This window comes from Protobothrops mucrosquamatus, unplaced genomic scaffold (genome assembly GCF_001527695.2).
Source record: "Protobothrops mucrosquamatus isolate PMUCROS unplaced genomic scaffold, P.Mucros_1.0 scaffold154, whole genome shotgun sequence".
Taxonomy (NCBI): Eukaryota; Metazoa; Chordata; class Lepidosauria; order Squamata; family Viperidae; genus Protobothrops; species Protobothrops mucrosquamatus.
This window is the reverse complement of record NW_015386518.1, coordinates 845,309-865,718: the sequence shown is the minus strand read 5'-3', so window position 1 is coordinate 865,718 and position 20,410 is coordinate 845,309.

Genomic DNA, 20,410 nt, shown 5'->3' with positions numbered 1-20,410 from the left:
GGGGGGGGGGTAGAGAAGCAACTAAATTCGGACCCTGCAGAGCCAACATCCGGCTGCTCCTATTTCACCCAGACAAAGTCTTCCTTTGCAGCTTTACTGCATCTTGCAATAAAAGGGATTTAACTCAACGGCCAATCGGCGTGCCCCAAAGATGGGAGGGCGGGGCTTTCCCTTGAAAGATCAGAGCAAATTTTGGGGTGTCCTGATGGGCAGGTTGGCAGGGAGGTCCCTCCCAGCAAGGGATGCTTCACGTCCCTCCAGGGAAAATTTTTAAAACTACTTAAAAATGCTCCTTGCGCTCCCAGGTCCTTCAACAGAGCAAAGGCCTCTCCATCCAGTCTGGCATCATTCAGCCAGGTAAGTCAGCCTCTCCCTTGCAGGATTCGTGCGTGGCCAACCCTGGCTGGGAGCAGAAGGCTTGAGAAGCTAGCTTTCCACACCCGGGGAATCCTAGAAGCTTTTTTATTTTTCTCCCCCTCCATTCATTTTGCAGGGGGGCAGAAGCGAAGGGGTGGCTGCAAAAAAAATAAATAAATGAAAACAAAGGATGCAAATTTTTTGATCGAATATTCGTGGGATTAATTTCTTTTTTTTCCTCTTTTTTTTGGGGGTGGATGGATGGGTGGGGGGCAGCCGATGGTTGAGGCATTTAAAATTTTTAATTTAAAAATAAAAAAATTAGCTGGGATCACGGTGGAGAGCCAGAAATTGGGAGCCGAAGCCGAAACCTTTTCATTTTGATTTCCATGCTTGCAAAATTGGTTTTTTTGGGGGGGTCTGCCTCCTTGATCAAAGAAACGATCAGATGAGAGAGAGACAGAGACAGAGAGAGAAGGAGGGAGGGAGGGAGGGAGAGAGTGACACACAGAGAGAGAGACCCTCCCCCCAAAAAGTTTTAATAAAATTAGGAATGTTTTGAAAAGACGTCGTGCACAATCTCTGCGTTATGTAGGTCGGTCTCGCTGAACGACAGCAATGGGGACCGAAAAAGCAGACTGAAACTGCCACTGTGTTAATATTCTTGTTTTAATTATCTTTGGTTTTACAGATCATCGAGAGGATTAGCCCCCAAGTTATTTTTTTTTATCACTGCCTTAACTGCCAACAGTCGCTAAACGAGGCAGCCGCTAAATGAGGACTAGCTGCAATTTAGCCTCCCTGAGATTCTCAAGGATGCTCTTTCTGAGATCTGGAGACACTAAGTCAGGATGGCGGGATGACAGTTACTCACCACTGGCCAACCCAGGCCCAAAATGATGGGATTTGTAGTCCACCCATCTTCATTGATTGATTAGCAGTGCTTTCAAGCCACAACACTCGCCAGATGTTCAACATCTGGAAATCCAGAAGTTCCAATAAGATTTTTTTTTTTTAAAAAAAATGAAAGAATCCAGATTCCTATCCTAAATCTACTCTTTGATCTCAAAAAGAGGGATCCATAGCTTGGATTCCAATTTTTTTTGCCCCAACCCCCCCCCTCTCTTTTCTTTTTCTACTTGCTAACTTTGCTTACCTGTGGAATCTGTGTCAGCAACATATAATCAGAAGGCTGGGTTTTTTTGTTTTTTTTTGCACAGCCATATATTTAGGAAGAACCACAAGAAATGAAGTTAAGCTGGAGTTGGGCAGTTTGTGAGTCAGTACCCTGGGGGGAAACCTCGCTATAACACAATGGTGTGTGTTTTTTTTTCTCCATTAAAGGCTCCATTGTAAAGGGTACGGATTTTGCTGCTGCTCCGGAGCACATGGACCATGGAACTTGGAATAACCCCTTGCCGTTTTCTCGCCGGTAAGTTGGGGGACAGGAAAAAAGGGGGGGCCTCCCTTTCCTGAATTCTCTTCCAATTTGGCCTGTTCATCCTTAACTTTCATTCATCCATCCATCCATCCATCCATTCATCTTTGTTCTGCCCATTTTAAAGGATGGATTTTAAACATTTGTAACATGCTTTGCAAGTGACACAACTGACCAGACAAAGGGAAGAAGTAGGAAAGAATTCATATCCTAATCTCTAAAAACAATTATTATTTTAAAATATGGCTGGAATACTACGAACCAGAAAAGCTACTAACCATTTAAACAAAAAAAAACAAACAAACAAAAAAACCAGGCTGCTTAAGTAAGAGTGAGACATTCTCAAACTCTACTTTAAGAGGGTTTTTATCGACAGTTAATAATGGGATTCACGTAATGTGTGAACGTTTGATTCATTTTTATTCATGTGAATCCTTGTGGGAATCCCGCTCTTTGGAGAGGTTTTTGGCTAAAGGATTATGAAAATCCCCCAATGGGTTAATTCTCTTCCGACTTGACCTGTTCATCCTAAGACTCGCTGAAACAAAGATGAATGAATGGTTGTTGCTGGTTTATTGAACGAATCAATGAAACCTGGGGGCTGAAAGTGAGTGAATAAATAAATGAATAGTTATTGCTGGTTTATTGATTGAATCAATGAAAACAGGGGGCTGAAAGTCTAAGCAGTTCCTTTTTTCTTCCTACAGGGGTCGCTATGCCCGAGAAAAAATGCCCTATTACACCTATCATTATAAGCCGATCGGTCCCCCGTTGCCAACGTTTGTTAAAAAAAGACTTCCAAGATATGGATCCCAATATATTCCACTCTACGGGTCAAAGTTGAGTTCCTCCAGTTACATCCCACTCCATAGAGGAGGGATTTGGGTGACCCCATACTCACTGGCCCGCCTAGCTGGCTATCAGCCCCGGACCATCCCTGCCGAATTTGACGCGTTTGCTAATAAGTGTCCGAAACCAAGAACAACCAGGAATCCGACGAGGCCATACGTAGAGGACTATCCATACCCATTTCAGAGTACGGCTGCGTACGACGGCACAACGAAAGGTCCACACGGCCCCATCCACAAAGGTTCGTTGCCTTGTGTGGTTCCCGAGCGTGTCCCTCGGATGACTAAAGGTCCGGTGCTCTATTCCTCCAGAGATCTTCATGCAGACTTAACCCAGATCCCACATGTCTCCAGACGACCGACGTTTTACGCCTCTCAGGATCCCTTGCTTTGCTCGAGTAAGGAAGAACTATCCCAGAAGAACAGAAGACCGCCGCATCCATCCAAGGTCCCAAGCAGAGCCAGAGATTCAGATCTTCCCGTGATCAACGACCCACCACCAACTGAAGCAAAGATCTGCCAGCCACGGGCCACCAAAGGCTCACGGGTCATCTCCACAAAGGTCCCGCGCGCCAACGTCCTGACTCTTTCGCGTTCTTTCATCAAGCGAGGGGCCCGTTCCTTTCTAACAAAAACCTCCCAAGCTCATGTCTCCAAGAGCTCCTGGTCCTCTTTGGTCAAACCTTCTCGGACCTCCTTGGCCAAGGGGTCTCAGCCCAGCCTTTCCCACAAGGCCCTCTCCCCGGCCCCGAAATATCTGCCCAAAACTGTCAAAATTTCAAGCACCGGGAAGAAATATTGCTCAGCGGCCAACTGGCCATTTTGAACGCCAGGAAGAGACATCGCGGAAGTCTTCTCCACCCAGTCCAGAACGGAGAAGGATATTTCTCCCTCTGCAAAGAAACATTTGACATTCCCCCAAATCAATATGCAAACTGGAATGCAGCTATTTATCTTTTTTTTATATTTGCACATCCTAGAATTTTGTGACACAGTTTATCAGCCGTCTCCGTGGCACATAGTGTTATACTGGGAGAATGTGTGTGCAAATCTCCAGTGTACAAGAGTGAATATATATATATATATATATATATATATATATATATATATATATATATATCGCCAAACCAACATTAGAGACAAAAAAAACCTGCCTATCAAGTAAATTTGCATTTTCACACCCTTTGCAAGCAAAGCTCCATTGAGGTTTGTTTTGCGATTTAAATTCCATTCTTACGTATTTTCCATTTATCCGTTTATTCAGAAGATGTCTTTAGGTTTGCCGGCGGTTCCTGTGTGAGTGTGTAGAAAAATGTAAGATTGAGGGAGCTTTTCATTCAATACAGGAGCAATCATCTAAAACTTATGAAGGAAAAGAAAAATCAGAAATGGAGAAAAGATATGTAATCCATTCTTCTTCTTCTTCTTCTTCTTCTTCTTCTTCTTCTTCTTCTTCTTCTTCTTCTTCTTCTTCTTCTTCTTCTTCTTCTTCTTCTTCTTCTTCTTCTTCTTCTTCNCTCCTCCTCCTCCTCCTCCTCCTTTCTCCTCCTCTCCTCTCCCTCCTCCTTTCCAAGTTCTTTTCCTGTTCATCTGAGATCCCTTTTCTTTAAACAGATCTTTATTTTCCCCACCTAAGTTCACGCATTCAAATATGGCAATGATTTATGATTTTTTTGTACAAATAAAAACATTTGAGAAAACCGTTGCTATAAAACTTGTGTAGTTTGTCATGTTCAGCATGAAAGTATATTTATACACCCTATTTCCCCCCTATTTCAAGAACCACAATCACAACTAGTAATTCTGGACAGATTTCTATAACCTATGCATGATATTTCCTTAAGGAAGGGGGATGGGGGGGAAAGACAGGTAGAAATTCCAAATTTTAATTAACGTAGTTACTATTGAAAATGGACCACTATTTTGTCCTGTTGCTATATGAATCATCTGATCTAAGGAGTTTGTTAACTGGATCAAGAGAATAGATACATCTGGTTAGTAACAAGGTTATTGAATGAACCACTACCCAAGGAACCAGATTATTATCCAGCAAAATTGAGTACAGCATATAAATAAAACGTAAATGAACTTTTCCATAACCACCACTGGATGGTGCTATTTTGGCATCAGGCTTTTTGGGCCAGTTAAAATAAGCCACCTGGTGGCTGTTAGGAAGTCGTGCAGGTTTATATTTCTGTTTTTTTTTTTTTAAATTAGGCTCAAGAATACTGACTAAACTGGTTCAGGACTGACAAATAGGTTGTGAGAGATATTTGGCATTGTGCCACTTTGCCTATATTTTTTTGGTTGCTTAAGCAGCGCCATCTAGTGGCTTGTTCAAGGAAACACTGCATAACCTTCATTTTTGAAGGTGCAATAGCTGGGATTGACCACAGGAGGGCCACCCTTGAATTTTTTTATTTTTAGTATATAGAATAATAATAAAGGATTCAAAATGTTAACCTGGAAAAGAAAGGATGGGAGCCTTATACATCAGATCTGTTATTCTTGACCCACGCGGGACAATAAAAATAAAGTTAATCTAAATATATATATATCTTTCCACAGTGTGGCCAATACAAAGACTGCACAGAAATGGAATCCTATTCCAATGTTTGAATCAATTGTTGAATTTAATTTATATTTCATGGATAGCATGGTGGATCTCCCCCATCGTGAACCTCATCAACCACCTATGCCACCATAGCTACATGGGGTCATAACATCTGTGGCCAGGCCAGCCACTAAATCTCTCATTACAGAGGTTGTAGCAGGGCTGATATTTCCAGTGTCCATCATGGTAGGGAGACATCATAATTGAACAGTGGGGGGGGGGGAGGCCTTCTTTCTTTCTGTCTTTCTTTCTTTCTTTCTTTCCTTCTTTCCTTCCTTCCTTCCTTCCTTCCTTCCTTCCTTCCTTCCTTTCTCCATCCCTTTCTCCCTCTCCGCTCCCATCCATCCATCCATCCCTGCCTAAAATCCACTTATCTTCTTCCTTACTTCCTCTCCATCCCCTCTTCTCTCCTTTCTTCTCTCCCTCCCTCCCATCCATCCATCCATCCATCCATCTATCCCTTTCCTTCCTTCCTTCCTTCCTTCCTTCCTTCCTTCCTTCCTTCCTTCCTTCCTTCCTTCCTTCCTTCCTTCCTTCCTTCCTTCCTTCCTCCCTCCCTCCCTCCCTCCCTCCCTGCCTGATCCACTTATCTCCTTCCTTCCTCCCTCCCTCCCTCCCTCCCTCCCCAATTTCATTCCTTTAGCTTTTCAGAATCTTTCTGCTGCTGCCACCTTGTGGCCGCTTGTAAATTTGCAGAGCCCTTGAAAGCTCATTTTATAAAAATCCTCTTGAAGATGACACCATAGTGTACATTTAAGTTTTCAGCCACCCATTTCCCCATCCATCCATCTCCATTTAATAAGTGTTTAGCCTACTTTATCATCCATTCTTCCACTTACTATTCTTTGGTTTCAGGTTTCAATAAAAAAACTTATCCATTTTAGCAACTCCACACTCATCATCTGCACTCAATTCTATTTCAAAGGGTGCTTAAAAAAACTTAATCCTTTTGTCTTCTATAAATCTTTCTGAACAACGAAAATAAGAAAAACCACGAGTAACCGTATCCCTGTCACCTACTCTTGATTTTATTTGACAAGGTTCTAGTATCTCACGATATCTATAAAATGCTTCCCGTGCTGAGACAACAATATTTTGTCGCAAAAGAAAGCTTTAGCATCAGCCAATCAGTTAAAAACCTACGTTCTTTTTATTTTTTCCAGTCGACTCACCGGTTTTTTTTTTAGGTAGGGAGAGATAAACGTTTTTGCGCAGGTGAATATTCATAGGGAAAAAAACCCCTATTTTAGCATCTCACTCTCTGTCTTTCTGCTGAGGCGGAAGGCGCTTCCTTTGATGATTGAGATCTAATGAGAATAAAAATGTTAAAAGTTTGGGGTGTAATTCACTATTTAATTAGTGCATAGGGAAGAAGTCTGGCGATTCCCAGACAAGGAAAGAATGCTTTAATTCTTCGGGAATGACTTTTTAATTTGTCATAATTTACCGTCATTGCAATCAGTAGCAGAACAGGTGGCTGCATCAAGATAAATCTATCTTAAAGACTTCCTCCATTTGTGTGTCTCTGTTTGTGTGTTCTTTTCTCAAAGACCAACGGAGCATTGGGGCCAAATTTCACCCCACAGATAGCACAACTTTTTAACCGTGGTTTTGCTCGAGGGTCGCTTCACATGTTGGGCTAAGATGTGGCTTTATTGAACCATGGTTTCTGGACCGTGCTACTCTCTTTGTGGTTTATGCCACGATTATCTTGTAAACTGCAGTTTGCTAGGCACGAGGCTTGGTTGCGTGGGAAAAGACACAAGCCACCAATATGCATTTTTATTGCACTTTTAAAGGGAAAAAGATAGCATTAAAAATCATATCCAAATGTTACGTCCACCATGTTACTCCTTCCTCACAGTTCTCTTTAATAGCTAAAGTTATTTGTCTCTCCCGATGGAAATCGTTGCTTGTTCTCTAATTCTCATTCTAAAGTTATTTAGAAATTGTTGCTTGTTCTTTAATTCTGTCACTCCGGATGGAAAACGTTGCTTGTTCTCTAATTCCTTTTTATTTGTATTATTTCTGTTTATGCAGTTCAGTCCACTCAGACAGATGGCTCTCAAGATGTGATAGGGCTATCAGTCCCACGGAAGGGTGTCACCTAGGAACCGGTGGAGGTATTCAAAATCGAGGTTGTGGTTAGATCAGCCCGAATTCTGTTCTCAGCAATTCCCCAATCTTAATGACAGACGCGTAAGAAGGACCGGAAACGGCTTCTCTGATGCTGAATACATTTTATTAGGAATTATAACCTAGGAAACCAACATCCCACGTTACAAGCAGACGGTCGATCACGGAAGGCGTTTTGTAGACAGAATTCTCTAAAACAACGCGGGGGAACTAAGTCCCTGACCGATTTAAGAGGGAGTAAGGGAACGAACAGGGAAAGCAGAAAAAAAAGAACAAGAAAATGGATAATAGGACTCCATGGGTCATAGATATTGACCCTTTCACTCCTTAGGGGCATTGCCAGGTCATCCGCATGGGTGGAAACCAAGATCTTCTCTCTTGGAATCTCCATCTTGATTTAGCAGGGATACCGGTAGATGTTGCATCGACCCCTTGGGGGACCAAAGCTTTGAAAGCCACCCATGCCATCACCCCTGAGGCACCCTCCCCCTGAACCTGACCCATAGCCATAACCCGAGGATCCATAAGAGCAGGGTGAGGAACTACTGAGTATCATGGGGGGCATGATTGCAGAGACAACGGGTTCAGGAATGGTCAACACACAGGTGGGCGGCTGGATCACTATTTCCGATGGGGGAAGCTGGCTGGTTCTTGAGAAGTTGGCTCCAGATGTCAAACCAAGAGCGCCTGATGACCCTCCACCGATGGCTCCTCCAAAGCCACTGTAACCATATCCACCCCAACCAGAGAAGCTGGGGCCACTTCTGCAAGACCCAAGTCCAACGTTTGAGAAGGCACCTGGCGTGGCGTAGCATGGGTTGAAACAAGCCATGGTGAAGTGATGGAGGTTGGCTGCAACAAAGCATGGAAACCAGAGGTGAGAAGAAGTAGAGGGCATAAAACTCAACTTAGCTACTTTGCTTTCTGATCTAAGCTACATACTTGCACAGTAGCTGCTCTTTCAGTAAGGTCCATCTTTGATAGCTTCTGGAGATACCACAAGAGCTTCGAGGGCATTTTTATTCTAGCCTGCAACTGGTTGACAGCATAGGGTCTTAAATTACTCCAGTCCCAGGACTAGTTCTAGATATATGATATTAGCAAGCTCATGTACAGAAGGAACCTCTTCACCACTTAAATTCTTCCTGTCCTCTTTGCTTCCAAAACTCAGATTCTCTGTGACTGCTGTAAACCACAGTTGAGATTAAACTTCTCATATGGAAGAATTGTTCTGAGATATTTTTTTTTCTCCTTCTCCAGGAGAGGGCAAGACAATAGGAAGATCTACAGATCTTCTCCACGACATTTTGCTACTAGCTGCTGTTTCTCTCACCAAGGCAACCTCAAATTGATGACCAGACCAGTACATTTGAGGGGATATTAAAATAATGGACACACCCTCCCTTCTTAGCAGCTGCTCCCTTCCTCTTCAAAATGTACGTGAAAAAAGAAGGACTCTCTATCTTTAGGACATTCCCCAGGAACCTGGTGGATAATATCTCCCTTGACCCTTGGAAGATCCAGGTGGAGATCACCTCCATCTCTGTCCACAGTCGTTTGATGCAGATCAAACATTGCACAAACAAGCCCCTTTAAGAAGTTTGGGCAAAGTTTGATCTGGATCAAAGTAAACATCTGGATTGAGATTGTACCTAGCGCTGAAATTAAAACGGGTTTGGGACATCTCATTCCTCAGGGAAAAAAAAGACAGAATCAATGAAAGAAGATAGACTTACCTGGATCTGCAGATAAATTAAAGAAGCAGCTGAGAAAGATTGAATTTGACGTGCTTTTTATATCCAAATTTGGGCCCTGAGCTGGGATTAAGACACTATATTTTTCTAAGTACTTAATTGATACCGTCTCTGTAGTATTTTATGGAGTCCTAATCCATATGGCTTTATTTTCTCGTCTTCGTCAGCAATTTTAGTGTGACATTTTCAACATTATCCCTGGTGTCCTTAAAAAAAAACGGTCTTGGTTTTTAATTTGGGTGCCACCCAAAATTAACTCGTGTCCTATTTAAAAATTCATAAAACATACAAAAAATGTAGCATTCATTGGCTGCTTTGGGGCTGCTTCCTTTACAATAAATTAAACCATTGAAGCAATCTCGTTGTTTAGTAATCATTTAATTCAAGTAAAAAGGCTGAATCCCAAGTTCAATGGGTTTCGTCAGAAACTGAGATGCAGTCACCAGGCACAAAGATTGAAATCCTTGTTCTTCTCCAGATGTTTCAGTACTGTACAATTTTTTCAAGCTGAGCATATTTTTTTCTAACTTACTTGCTTAGGTTCCCAGAGATAACAGAGTTAGGAGGGACCTTGGAGGTCTTCTAGTCCAACCCCTGCTCAAGATCACCTAGTTGAAATTTGAATTATCCCATCGAGCTGAGTCAGAACAGAGAAGAAAATGGCAGATAGGTCTTTAGATTAATGTTGAACTCATATCCATCTTTCAACACTAGTGTACTTTCCTTGCTAAACTTCAGGAAAAAAAACAACAGTCTTCCCCGGAAGGGTGTGTTGAGTGGCTTTTACAGAACTTGAAAAGATCTATTTGATTTGAGATCTTCCTTATCTTACAATTCAGGAGTTCTTGATTGTTGAAGAAGCGCTGTAGATCATTCCACACAACTGGGTGTAAGTTGCTGGGCAACTGATACTCTAAAGCATTTTCTGAGAAATGGGGTGGAGAACCTTGTCGGTTGAGGTCCTTCTGATCAGAGACTTTAAGTTCAAAGGGGTAGAGTAGAGTAGCAAAGCTGAATTCCTTTCTCACCCCGTCATTAAGGGGATGCAACGGACGATGTTAGTTGAGAGGGCTTAAACGCCCAGATGCACAATGGACAATGTAAGCAAAAGGAGATGAAGGACACAGACACACTAAGCATGTGGAAAGGCCCATGAAGATCTGTGAAGGTCTGGATGAGAATCTAAGGATACCACAGGCCAACAAGGCACCTTGGATTACAGCAGATGCAACATGGCTGACGTCCCTTGGGTGATGCTTCATTGCTTCTTCTCATTACAAATTTACCCATCCCATTATTTTCCCTTCCAAGCTCACCCAGCCATCTATTCCTGGAAGTGGTTTGCTTTTTGTCTACCTCTTGAATATCTACAAAACCCAGAAGAATTTCTCTTACTGATAAACATTTTTCTGCCCCTGTTTCAAGGCCAGGTTACACCCAATATTCGGAAATGGCCTGTCCGGAGGTGGGTTCATAGAATAACAGAATAACATAATTGGAAGGGACCTTGGAGGTCTTCTAGTCCAACCCCAGCTCAAGCAGGAGACTCTAGACCACTCCAGACAAGCGGTTGCCCAGTCTCTTCTTGACTGCCTCCAGTGATGGAGCACCCCCAACCTCTGGTGGCAAGTCGTTCCACTGGTTAATTGTTCTCACTGCCAGGAAATTTCTCCTTAGTTCCAGGTTAAGATCAGAGTTCAAAGGCTAAAGCTTAGGGTTCAGAGTCTAGATCCAAGTTCTCCAAACTTGGCCACTTGAAGATTTGTGGACTTCATCTCCCAGAATTCCTCAATCAGCCATGCCTTAAAAATCTCTAGAATAGGGGCCTTCAAACTTGGCCACTTTAAGACTTGTGGACTTCAACCCCCCCAGAATTCCTTAATCAGCCATGCTGGCTGGGGAATTCTGGGAGTTGAAGCCCTCAAGTCCCCATCTTTTGGAGACCCCCTGCTTGAAAGGGAAGAGGCCTTACACTCAAGAAAGACTACATTCCCCCTAAAAAGGAAATTGAAAGAGAACGAAAAGGCCCATCTCGTATTTGTATTTACAAGGAACGTAGGAGACCCGGAGCCATTTTATAAAGAAAGAAAGAAATATCCCTCTTTCCTATTTCCAAGAAGGAGCTCCTATTGCAATGAGGGAAAAAAAACCCACCAGGTTTTTAAGGACACAAACTGGGACATTAAAAAAAAAGTCTTCTCCTCTTGCTGATAACTCTCTTTGATGACTTCGTCTGGCTGATCCTTGATTCATTTCCGAGCACCGGCTGGAAGAAACGCCAGAGGACGGGTGGTGGCTGTGATCTGAGACTCCTTTTACCCAAGCAATCTGAAACTTTTGCAAAACCTCTAATTACTGGGATGCCTCTTCTTCCACCTCTGTTTTGTTTGTTTGTTCCCCCCCCTTCGTTTATGCGCAGAAAACGGGGACGGATCTTAAGGAGAGAATCCTTAAGAAATTGCGCCCAACAGGAGACCAGTATCCTTTTTGGGGACAAGTGTCTTCTCAACAAAATAGGGGGGACAAGGGTCTTCTCAACAACATATAATGGGGACAAGGGTCTTCTCAACAAAATAGGAATGACTATCGCACCATCCCGGCGAAGCAATTACTTGCGGTGGACACCCTGAAACAAGTGGTTTAATCTGTTTGGGTTGAGCGTGTGTTTGTGTGTTTGTGTGTTCGTGTGTGGGGTTATTTTTTTCTTCTTCTCCTTTTTTTTTCCCCTCTTCAAAGCCTGATGAAGAAATAGCTTCCTTTTTCTGTGGTTTTTGTGGGCAGATTTTTAATTTGCCTGATATTGGTCAGCACAACAGGGCGGAACTCAAAATGCTACCAGAATAACAGGCTTGGGTTTTGGAAAACAGCAACTCTATGGCAGGAATATATATATATATATTCTTCCACTTCCTTTGTACATTTGGGCAAAAGGGACCCTTTTGGGGGCTACCTTGCCCCCTGGGATGGAAGGGCAAAAATTGGGCACAATAATAATAATGAAGTTGGAAGGTACCTTGGAGGTCATCTAGTCCAACCCCCTGCTCAGGCAGGAAACCAGACAAATGGCATCCTTAAAAGAGCTGGATCACTTATGACCCTGTGTCCATCTGCAGCTTTTGAAGGCCCTCTTGGCAAGAGATGGGTTAAGATCTCTCTTGCTGTCTTCGCCACCAATTGAGGACAATTTGAAAAGAAATAAAACAATAGTGTAACCAGACACAGTGAAATATTCCCCAGGAAATGCACCCCTCTGTTAATGTGTAGTTCTTTTTTCTTGATGTTTATTCGATCCATTTTCTTTATTGGTTTCGTTGAATTAATTTAGATGGCTTCCCAACTCATAAGATTAAAAACACACAGAGAATGAGAGGGAGAGAGAGAGAGAGAGAGAGAGAGAGAGAGAGAGAGAGAGAGACAGACAGACAGACAGACAGACAGACAGACAGACAGAGAGACCCTCCCCCCAAAAAAGGTTTTAATAAAATTAGGAACGTTTTGAAAAGACGTTGTGAGAAGAGAGAGAATTTGGAGACGATTTATGGAGGGAGATGTTTAAATTCCATACCTTTGTTCTAGACCGTAGAGGAACCCAACATAAAGTCACGGAAAGGAGAAAATTGGTCCTTTTTAGGATTGCATATTCCTATTTCATAAGGAATAAAGTTGACTCTTCCTGAGAAATGACCCTGAATAATGGGTTCAAGGATCATGGCGGCCAATTTCTGTCAACTCAGCAAAGTCCAGCCTTCTAACCTAAGCTAAATCCATTTGGTTGACTCCCAAATGCGTTGCCAATTTGAATATGTCCTTGAGTTCCAATTTGAGATAAGTGCACCCGAAAACGGCTCTCTTGATCTCCCTCAGCCAGGGCGGGGACTTCTCCTTATCCCATTTGCGGTGTCGTCGTCATCATCTTCTTCTTCTTCTTTTATTATGAATATCATTATTATTTTGAAACGGGAATTGTACCAAGGGCGAACGACAGATAAAATAGCTCTTTTGGGTGGAGTGCTTTCCAAAAGATTAGGTTGTGTGAAGAAGGATGGGCCACCGTCCATGGCTCTTTAAGCGAGGGGGAACAGAATGCGAACACTGTGCAATTATTTGGGGCAAGGGAGATAGCGATCAAAGCCTGTTAAGAAAACAATTAAAACCTTAAATGCATCGTGATACGCCTCGTTTCCTTGTGACCTGCCTCTGGTCCCCAAAAAGAGTATAAAAGGCTGGATCACTCGGGGTGTCTTCAGCAGCCTCTCTTCTCTTGATATCTTCTCCTTCTGCATTAGAGCACCAGGTAAGAACTTGCTCTTTTATTTAATATTCAGTTGATCGTGTTTCTTTTTCCTTGGAGTGCCTCCGTTTTCCACGGCAGTCGAAAAGAACTCCGAAGGGATCCGAACTCGGATCGAAACCAACCAGGCGTTCGAACCAACGAACAAATTCGGCACAGTTTCAAGGGAGATTTGTATTCGAGGGATATTCAGTCTCTAAAATGAGAGTCAGGGGAATGCTCTTACCAAGCTCAGAGATTGGACATTGTCTAACTAAGTTCAGCTGTTAAATGATTTTCTTAAACTGAGATCTTCCCTTGTAGAAGAAGATGGTCCTTCAGAGACAGGACTTAGGGTAAACTTGGGCTGGATCTCCCTGGAATTAAAACGATATTGGGTGAATTAAAATTCTGGCCGAAATAATTGCTTACTCGCTGTGTTCAATCAACTGTCACATCTGGAAATGTCAACACGGCTGCATTCACTCAACTTGGTTAAATGGTTAAATCTTGGCCTGTTTTCTTCTGGCCTTGTTGTATGAATCTAGATGGCTCAGGCTAAACTTTGATTTGATTTCTGTGGAATCAAAATGATTACTGAATGAATTATGATTTACCACTGTTTATTATGATCCAAGGTCCCTTTCAGCTCTATTCTATTCTATTCTATTCTATTCTATTCTATTCTATTCTATTCTATTCTATTCTATTCTATTCTTATTCTATTCTATTCTATTCTATTCTCTGAAATAATTACTTACTATGTTCAGTCAATGGTCACATCTGGAATCGTCAACAGGGCTGCCTTCACTCAACTTGGTTAGATGGTTAAATCTTGGCTATTTTCTTATGGCCTTGCATGTTGTATGAATCTAGAAGGCTCGCTTAGTTCCTAGCTCCAGTGATGGCACCAATCCAGAGACTGGGTTTACACAACAACCAGTTAATCTGTGTTGTGTGAACTTGGCTCAGGTGGTGGCCTTAACCAGGAGCTGTAGAAGTTGTTTTAATGAGACACTGGAAGAACTTCTAAGGTGGGAATCTCCTATGACCTCTGATATGTGTTTATCATTGCAAAGTAAAACGTAACCCCAGGCATACTAAAATTTAGATAACTGTGGTTACCTGGGTGGTGGTGGTTCTAGGACCCTGCTTGAATGCTAGCATCTTGTGCAAACCCACTCTTTAGTTGACATCTCAAACCAAGATTTAACAAACCATGGTTTAGCACAGCATGTTAAACCCAACCTTAATTTGCTCCCGTCATTTGTTTCTAGAACTCATTACGTTCTCCCAAAGCAAACACCCAGTTCAAACAACCAGGGAACCCTCAGCGTGCCAGGTTTTGGGCTTCTGTTACGAATCTTGCCCTTGAGCTCTCCTTTTGCCGAAATTAACAAAATTAAGCTGCATTTATTCGTTAATGAAGCTGCACCACCTCCCCTCCCTTTCGTAATTACCTCTGGCGCATTTGAGGATTAAAAGTCACAAAAAACTTGTTTGGTCCTTGAGATATAATCGCTGCGTTTGGGCTAAACGCATAATGAACCTAAGTATATGAGTATATGAGTATAATTTCCATGTGAGGGTGAATAATGAAATAATTATGGCTTGGGCTTCTTCAACTGGAGGTAGTGTAATGCTTCTGAAAAACAGCCCAGTAGACAATTGTCAGTTTTAAAATGTCTGCAGTTCTAGCTCAGCTTTCTCCCTAGCCGGCCAAGTTTCTGCAAAGTGGTTGAACTCAAATCACAAAACGTTTTGAGACGGGAACCACTGACTCCTTGAAATAGCTTCTCCTCCTGGTTAAAGCCAATTCCAGAGCCAAGTTCACACAACGCAGCCTAACTGGATTCTTGTGCAAACCCAGTCTCTGGATTGGTGCCATCACTGGAGCTAGGAACTAAACCAGCCATCTAGATTCATACGACACGCAAAGCCTTAAGAAAATGGCCAAGACTGAACCCTAAACCAGGTTATTACCACAGTCCTGGTCGGTGAAAAAACAACAACACCTGAACTCGAGTTGTTTAGAGTCTTGTGAACCTTTGAGAGTTTTGTTAAACTGAGTTTAAACTCTCAGAGTTTTCATGGACGTTTGGTGGGTCCGCATTGCTTTCCAAGCATACGAGGTGGTAGTTATTTTACCTACCCCTTATTTTTTCTTTAAAAAAAATGTAATGCAATATTTTCTCTTTCCTTTTTACATTTCAGCCTCCTCTCGCATCACCCAGCCATGCATTCCCAGTGCGCCCCATCCTGTGCCATCCCCAGCTGTAGACCCACCTTTGGTCTTGGATCCTGCGGCATTGGCGGTGGCTATGGCGGTGGCTATGGCGGTGGCTATGGCGGTGGCTATGGCAGTGGCGGTTTCGGCGGCGGATCTGGCATGATGGGATACGGTGGTGGCTCCGGACTCGCCACCTCAGCCAGCAGCCTTGGTCTGGTTCCTGGGGTCCCTGTGTCCTGCGTCAGCCAGATTCCCCCCTCTGAAGTGGTGATCCAGCCTCCTCCGTTTTCCTTGACCATCCCGGGACCCGTTTTGGCCTCCAGTTGTGAGCCGTTGGCTGTCGGGGGCTATTCCCCGTGTTCCTCAGGAGGTTATGGTATGTCTGGAGGGTATGGAATGTCTGGAGGTTATGGTATGTCTGGAGGGTATGGCTCTTCCCGTTATGGACTGGGAGGTTCTTGTGGGTACCTGGGGGGTGGCCGAGGATATGGGTCCAAGCGTAGGCAAAGCGTCTGCGGATACCCCTGCTAAACATCAAACCGATTCTACGTGGGATCGCCGACTCCAGGAAATTGGATCCAACCTTCACTCAACCCCATTCTCCAGAAGGACCAACTTGTCTTCCAAGGGCAAGCTATGAACTGCTCAGCGTCGCTAAAACTCATGCCTTGTACCTTAACCTAGATATGTTTCCTACTTTCTGATGTTTCTGTGTCTAGTGGCTTAATGTGACTCTCTACCTCCGTTGTGTAATATGTAGCTGGGTATTTCATGCCATGGAGACCCCAAACCAGATCATCTTCTTCTGTACCATCCTGCCAGTTCTGCATTAAAACTTTTGTTGCATCACACCTTTTGCCTGTTTTGTCTTGGGGTTGCTGAGTGGGGTGTCCTCCTTTTGGGGGAGACAGGGGGGAGAAGAGGACTCACAGCACTTTCTAAAGAGCCTTCAAGGGTGGCCTTCAAGCTCGTGATAGTCCAGGCTTTGGAGGAATGCTTTCTATGGGCACAAAAACATCTGGGTGGAGGGCTCTTCAAACATCTCAACAAGGGTAACTATTCATCAGTTCCTGGGGTCAGGAATTATCTGGGTCTAGCTGAGGAACAGAGTTACCCATAGTGGGAGGTTCTCACATAATTTATGGCTGGTGAGAAGTTCTGTGAAGATCAAAGCAAGACCAGGAGAGTGGTCTCCACATGCCCAGACAAGTTCAAAAGCCAAATGGTTGATGTTCCTTATCTTTGTTCCACCAGAACTTCAAGAAGTCTGTAGATTCTATCGCTTCTCTTCACATCCTGAGTCCTGCATGACTTAATCCTCTTATCCTGCGATATCTCTTGTTTTCCTCCCCCAGAAAACATGTCTCATCCTTCAGTTACCATTCAAGAAAAGGCAGTCCTTAGTTGCTTACATGATACAGCCCACACATCTCCAGCCTAGATGATGCTCAACCTGCTGTTGTTGAGCTACGCTGTAGGAAAGAGACTGGCTATAACTGCTCACCTTGTTAAGAAAAATTTTAGATCTGGAACTCAAGCTGAGAAGTTTCCAGGTGGGGAACATGAAGATTTGTCCAGGTGGCGAAGGGGCAATTTGGAATATCCCAGGAACACAAATTTCACCCAGTCCTAAACAGATCCTTGTTTATGATAAACTAACTCTACTCCAAATCATACAATCTCCTTAGAGGGAGACTTCAGCTCTCTCTACATCCACAGAGGCAAGTTCTAGAGAGGGTTTCTGAAAACGGAGCCACTCTAGACACCCCCATCTCTGTGGCAGTTCATGATGGAATTCTAAAGATGGAATCTGTGATCCTTCCAATCCATGGTCTGTGCCGGAGACCACATTTGACCATCTGAGACAGATGGTTGATCAGATGCCTCCAAAGGCAGGGAGATGGGATGGTCATTTTTGTCCCTTTCAGCAGGGGATGAAAACATGTTCAACCTCAATGAACCTCAGTGGTTTAGGTTCTCCTGCTTGAACAGCGGGCTGGACTAGAAGACCTCCAAGGTCCCTTCTATTCTATTCTATTCTATTCTATTCTATTCTATTCTATTCTATTCTATTCTATTCTACTCTACTCTACTCTACTCTACTCTACTCTACTCTACTCTACTCTACTCTACTCTACTCTAATCAATGGTCATCTCTTTGAAGGAGACTGTAACCCAAAATTGATACAGGACGATTCCTAGGAACCAGCTGGACATCCAATTTAACAATTTAGTCATGAAGTCCTAGCACACCACATGTATGGACACCTTTGACAGAATAATAGCTACTGAACATTTTTTTGCTCATTCTTCATGCCACAGACACTTATGGGTATCTCAAAAGGGACTTTCCCAAATTCTTTCTAAACATGGCTGCTGAACTCCGATAAAATGGAAATTATTAAATGCTTGACGAACAGCAATAGATTAAGGGCATCAAAATAGCTACACAAAAACCTACACAAAACAAAATCAAATAAACTTTGATTTTTTTAAAAATACTAAAGCCTTATTTATTTATTTATTTTAGAAAACAAAGCCATCCAGTATTTTAAAACACTTGTGCTAATCTGAATTACTTCAAACTCCTCGACTATTAGCGGCTTGGGTTATCTTAATAGTTGGAAAATATTTTGAAACCACCAACTTAAAGGGTGTGTGTACGTGACATAAATCAAACTCTCTGGTTTTGGGAGGGTTCAGATTCTCCATCAGAGTTAAATTATTTAACAGGCATTTATGTGTCGCCAGACGTTTTGTGGGCATCCACCACAGTGTCATTTGAGAAACAAATGAGTTTTCCCATTAAAATAATAATAATAATAATAATAATAATAATAATAATAATAATAATAATAATAATAATAATAATAATAATAATAATAATAATAATAATAATAATAATAATAATAATAATGATAATGATGATAAAGTTGGAAGGGATCTTGGAGGTCATCTAGTCCAACCCCCTGCTCAGGCAGGAAACCCTATACCATTTTGGACAAATGGCTGTCCAGTTTCTTCTTAAAAACTTCCAGTGTTGGAGCATTCACCACTTCTGGAGGCAGGTTGTTCCACTGGTTAATTGTTCTCACTGTCAGGAAATTCCTCCTTAGTTCTTGGTTGCTTCTCTCCTTGGTTAGTTTCCATCCGTTGCTCCTTGTCCTGCCTTCAGGCGCTTTGGAAAATAGCTTGACTCCCTCTTCTTTGGGGCAGCCCCTGAGATATTGGAACACTGCTATCCTGTCCCCCCTCGTCCTTCTCTTTGTCAAACTAGACATACCCAATTCCAGCAACCGTTCCTTATATTAGTTGTCACTGGTTGCATGTTTATTTGGGGTTATATTTTAAAACACCGGGAGCAGTTTTTTGGTTATGATGGTTTAAGAGCTACTTGTTTAAGACTCACTATGTAAACACAAGAGGGCAGGTTCTGATTCCCCTAAATGTATTTGGGCCTTATCTGGTCTTTCCCAGGTAAAAAGCTGCCAGTCTGGGGGAGATTCCTATATTACAGGCAGAGAACAATGAAGTAGCTAATTTCAACTCTACACATGTGCGTCTGGTTGTTCACGCCAGATACTGCTTAAACAAATCATCCCAGATCTTGACCACTGCTGTGCCCTCTGAATGGGACACCCCTTGAAGACTTTAGCCCCAATCAGAATCTTGCAGAGTAAACCACGTCTTTCTACCAAGAACAGGGAGACAGTCAATAAATGGAGAGGGAAGTAAAAAAAAATACCCACAAACAGTACTTATAATGCAGCACAAGCTTTAATAGGGTGAGAGTAAGTCTCATGACAGCAGCAACAGCTGGATTCTAACATTTCTGTCTGTCTTCCAATTATTATTATTTTTTTCCAGTGCAAAGAACAAGTGAAAATGACAGAAAAGTTGGCTTTGAACGTGCGGTTTCAAAAGAACAAGCAAAGAGAGAAGTACATGTTCAGGAAAAGCGCAGAGCACAAGACAAATACCTGGACTTGACTGTCTCATTGGCTGAACACCTTAACAATTTGGTCGGCAGTCTGTAAATTTCAGATATACGTTCACTGACGTCGCAACGGTCCTCAGTCCTTTGGGTCTTCTCGGGCAAGCTTCGGTTTAGCAAGGTGAACCACAGATGCTGAATTTGCGTCGGGGGCCACAGATGCCCCTGGAACCACTGCCAAGCAGCCCACGGGAAGAGGAAGAGGAGCCGAAATTTCCCGCAGCACATGCTGAATAGCCACCGACAGCCACGGGCTCACAACTTGCAGCGAGGATGGGTCCCGGGAGGGTCATCACCACGGGTGGAGGGCAGATCACCACTTCGGATGAGGGGATCTGGCTGATGGGAGATGGGGTCACTCCGGCAAGGGTGCCGAGGCTGCTAGCTGATGCAGGACCTCCACCGGAGCTGAAACCCCCAAACCCCCCATAACCGCCAAAACCGCCGCCAAAGCCACCGAGGGCAGATGGGGTCCCACATCCTCCCAGACCGATGACGGGTCTAGCGGCACAAGATGGGATGGCACAAGATGGAGGGCAGCAAGGATTGTAGCAAGACATGATGAATCTGGAAGAAGAACGTTAGAAAAAGTGTCCAAGCTGAATAATGGCTGGTGGAAGAAGTCATCATTTATGCGGTCTTGATTTTCATGAAGTTGGGTTAATGAAAACTCTCTTGAAGGGCCTGGCAAGTTGCAGGGACTCAACCTGGATGGTGGATTCACCCAGACCTTTGGCTATATGTCTGATGGCTCACACAAATGGTGGAT